Source organism: Echinops telfairi, unplaced genomic scaffold (genome assembly GCF_000313985.2).
Source record: "Echinops telfairi isolate 266 unplaced genomic scaffold, ASM31398v2 ScPeMD7_7400;HRSCAF=8409, whole genome shotgun sequence".
NCBI classification, from domain to species: Eukaryota; Metazoa; Chordata; class Mammalia; order Afrosoricida; family Tenrecidae; genus Echinops; species Echinops telfairi.
In genome coordinates this window covers 54,829,246-54,834,056 of record NW_022111300.1, presented here as the reverse complement: position 1 = coordinate 54,834,056, position 4,811 = coordinate 54,829,246, and positions in this window count along the sequence as shown.

The window sequence follows — 4,811 nt, the reverse complement described above, 5'->3', positions numbered from 1 at the left end:
AGGCTGATGGACTTCTTTCATGTGGGTTTTGTTGCCTCTCTGCTAGATGGCCGCTTGTTTAACTTCAAGCTTTTAACACCCCAGATGCTATATCTTTTGATAGCCAGGAACCATCAGCTTTCTTCAACACATTTGCTTATGCACTCAATTTTGTCTTCAGTGATCATGTGGGGAGGGTGAGCATCACAGAATGCCAGGTTGTTAAAACAAAAGGGTTTTCTTGCGTTGAGGGAGGGCTTGAGCAGAGGCCCAAAGTCCATCCATTCCTCAATGTATTGCCATATAAATATATGTACACAGGCAAATACCCCTATTTTTGTGGATTAATATATTTACATAAGTACACACCTATGTTTATACCTCTATCCATAGCTTTGCTTCCTAGATCTTTCCTCTGTTTTCTTTTACCTTCCTCCTGTCCCACCATTATGCTTGCCCTTCTACTTCTTAGTAATTTCTCTCAGCTAGATTGCTGTTGTTCCAACACAACCCCATCTTAGCTTTTTGAAGCCTCTTTATATCTACACGAGTATATATCTATGGTATCTTTTTAAATTTGATAGCTTTTTAAAAATTGAAATAGAATTAGCCTTTTAGATTCATTTTGGGAGGATGACTAACTCATCATTGCGTGTGTGTGTGTGTGTGTGTGTGTGTGTGTGTGTTTATGATTTAGGTGAAATTTTCAGAGCAAATTGGTTTTCTTCCAACAATTCACACATCATATTGAGTGACTGTGGTCCCCAGGATGTAATGGAAAACACAAGACAAACTCCCTGCCACTGTGTCAGTTGTGACGCATAACAGCCCCATGGGCATAATAGCCCATGTGGACTTCTCAGGTTGCACATCTTGATGGGGGAAGTTTCTTCTTTCTCCCACTGATGGGTTAGAACTGCTGATCTGTGGTTAGCAGCCAAGCGTGTCATCCAGCAGCCCCCAGGACTTCTTACAATGTGACGGAAGGATTGTTGTGCTTCCTAAACAGCTGTTTGCTATGTTGACACGGGTACATTTCTGTCTCTTTTGTATATCCACTTTTTCTTAGGGATGGGGATGGGGATCCCCTTTCCACCTGCCTGGAAAGGGGCTGTGGTAGAAAGATATGAACCTTTCCATGACGGTTCTCTGCTGCTGTCTCAGAACTGGCATTAGAACTTTATCCAGGGTTGACTTCCAAACCTGCTTCTTCCTTCACCGGGAGTCACCACCCGAGGCCTGAGGACCATGTGCTTGGTTCGTGGTTGAGACCAGCCACTTGCTGCGACCTGAAGCCAGGCTCTTGCCTAAAACCACCCAGTGCCGTAGACACGATTCAAATGCCTTTGCTGACCCTGGACCACCCAGTTACTGGGCTCTGAACAGAAACCCAGTTCTGATATGAAGGAGACAAGGTTGCAATTCTGTGCACACGGAGTCGAACTGTACTTTATTCCTTGGTGAGTTTCCGTCTGAGCCAAGGAGGCGAGGATGACCAGGAGCTGACCTGGACTGGGCTTGGTCAGGGACAACGGAGAAGTGAAACTGATGTCCCTTCTCTAGATAAATGGACTTCTCAGTGGCACCGCAGACCCCAGGGTACAGAGAAGGAGATTTGGCAAACAGAAAAGTGCCGTGCTTCCTTCTCCCATCTGGAGAAAAGCAGGAATATCAGGTTTTAAACCAGCTGACAGAGGTATTCAACCGGCAAACAGATACTGGGCACCGCATACTAGCCATACTAGCGATGGGGCTCAGGCCCAGAGTAAATAAGAAGACAGGCCACTGCAAGGGATGGAGAGTAGGTCCTGTTACCCAGCTCATGTGGATTTGGCAAGTTCCTCATAATGAACATACTTTATGTTTACCATTTATTAATATGGAAAAAGAAAGGGAAAAAAATAAGCTAAGCCTCTCCAAGTGAAAGGTGTGGGGGTTTTTTTGTTTGTTTTTTTGCAGTAAAACAAACAGCCCAGACTAATAGGATTTCCTGCCCAAACTGACAGAGGCTACCAAGTGAGCATCTCATTTAGTGAAACAACCTGCCCAAACTGACAGAGGCTACCAAGTGAGCATCTCATTTAGTGAAACAAATGCGATCACTGAAACTTCGGGACATGCTAACCCAGAGCTGTTTTGAGAGACCAATTGTCAAGGAGGAATGCCCCGTGTGCATTACCATATTTCTCCGTGTGAGGAAAGGTGTGTGAACCATGAAAAGCTGATCTGAAAACCGCATTTGGAGGGGGGGGAGGTGATGATTACTGGAGACACAGGATTGGGGTCCTCTGATGTCTGACGCAGAGGAAAACACAGACGTGGCCACAGGAGAACGGAGGTGTGATGTAATCAGTCCACACTCTGAGTTTTTAAAATCTTGAAATACTTTTTTTTGTCAGGCTTGGACTGTTTCCCGTGATTTAGTTCCCCAAGCATAAAAATAAAATAATTCCATTTGCATCATTTCTTCCATTTGCTTTCAAGCCGAAAGCAAACTCACTGCCATCTCTAGACAGGGTAGAACTTCCCCTGAGGGTTCCTAAGATGGTACCGCTCTCTCTCTCTCTCTCTTATGGTTCTATTGGCACCTAATCCACATATCATACAATTGAACAGTTCAGTCTTTCAATCATATCAAGAATAACTATATCACAATCAATTTAAGACTGTAACTCTTCCTGATGGAGGGGGAAGTATGGACCATCATGCTGGAAGCCTGCCACACTCAGCTTTTGATGACGATGGCTATAACTGTGGCCTTCCACATCCACACTAACTGCACTTGTGCATTCATCCAACATGCAAACTGGGGCTTATGATAGAACAACCTCAACATCTGAAACATAAATACTTTGCATAAACTTTGTGTACCCCAAATTGACAAGTTGAAATAAATTTACTTTAAATTAAATATTCAGGTGTGCATATATAAACAGGCCTGGAAATTATTCTAAGAATATCTGATTTCCAAAACAGAGATTATGTAAATGGGTTGAATTATTTTAATCTCCTCCTGAAGAGAGGCCAATATAAAACACTGGAAATATTTACTGGTAAACAACTTCAACTATTTCGTTGACCTGAGATCAAGTTGACTTTTAAACCAACATTAAAGGAGTTCACATTAGTGGGTTTAACCACATTTTAGAATTCAGAATAGTGATGGTCTCTGGTACCAAGAAAGTCTCTAATTTTCAAACATTGTATTGCCTGAATGATGTTACTGATTCTAAGTAACTTTGGGTAGTAGGCAGTGAAGTCCCAGACAAGGATCAAACTGGTGGAGGCAGGAGGCAAGAACAGAATAAAGATGACAGTCAGACTGGAGCTGCTCATGTCTAATGTCTTCACTCCATCAGGGAGAGCATCTTGAAGGAGAGACAGAGGAATGTCTAGAAACAAAGAGATCTAACCGCACCAGGACTACCATTGTCCAGGATCGATGTGCTACCAACCCTGCCACATAATTATGCCTGTGGCTTTTACTTTCACAATTACTGCCACTGTTTTGATGAATAGTTCAGAATTCCAAATTCAAGCACAAGTTATACATTCTGGAGTATTTTATGATCATTTAAACTAGTCCACATTTAAGAATTACTAAATTAAAATGAATAAAAGAAAAAAAAGAGACTGTACCCCCACTTTACCAAGAAGGATGTCCTTGTCCAGGGATTAGTCTCTCCTGACCACATGTCACAGTAGGTATGTGGTTAGTGGTTTGAACCACGCAGTGGCTCTGTGCGGGAAAGAACTGCCGGGGGCTCAAGGAAAGCTGAAAGCCTAGGTATCCTGTGGGACCATTCTACTCTGTCCCTCCAGGGCTGCTAGGAGTAGGAATTGGAATAGATTTGAGGGAACTTAACAACAACAACAAAGTAGACTGTGTGTGTGTCTGCTGGGGGATGGACAAAAGAGAGATCATGGAGCATGCTGAACAATGAAGAGGAGTCCAAGTGGAGATGGATGAGTAGTTACAGTACCGTAGAAATGGGGGTGGGGGAGGGTGTCTGTGTGCACATACACCTCTCACTCTCATGTATGTGTGAAGGTGCTGAAAAAATGACGTGGGGAAATAGAAAGAAAAGCAACAGAATTCTCTAGGAACTGTTTAAAGCCTCAATTGTAATGTGTGTGTGTGTGTGTGTGTGTGTGTGTTTTATGCACTGTATACCTCTCTAACCTTGGTTGTTAGGTGCAACTCATAGTAAATTCCAAATGTTAACTTCCCCCTTCTCCTATAACAGACTTGCATTCATTCACTCATGCATGCATTCATTCATTCATCCATTTTTGATACCCCACGGGAGCTAGACACAGGGTTGGCACTGAGAAGACATCACAAGATTTCTTGATGCTAATCCTCCTCTTGATTAAGTGATCGCTTCCAAAGGCAGCCAATGAAAACCTGAAGTGTCGCAGCACAATGTTGCTCGCATGCTACGCCATCCGAACGGTGGACCATCCTGGAAGAGGACATCATATTTGGTGACATGGAGGGTCGGAAAAAGGAAGGGAGGCCATCAAGAAGACAGGTTGGACACGATGGCCAGAAGAAGGGTCTCCAACATGGCATGGTGGTGGGCTGGCAGGAGACTGGGCCGTGTTTGTTTCCTTGCACTTAAGTTGTGGACTCGCAGTCACTGACCCCTCGCAGTATGGCCTGAAACGCTGCTGCCGGGTGCTGTCGAGCTGGCTCTCACTCCTTGGGACCCCATGTGCCACGAAACACCCCCCTGTGCTGCTCTTTATCCAGAACATTGGCTCATTCTCCTGGAAGACCATGGTACCTTCCGTATTCCTTGCCAGCATCATCAGCCAGCTGCACCAAT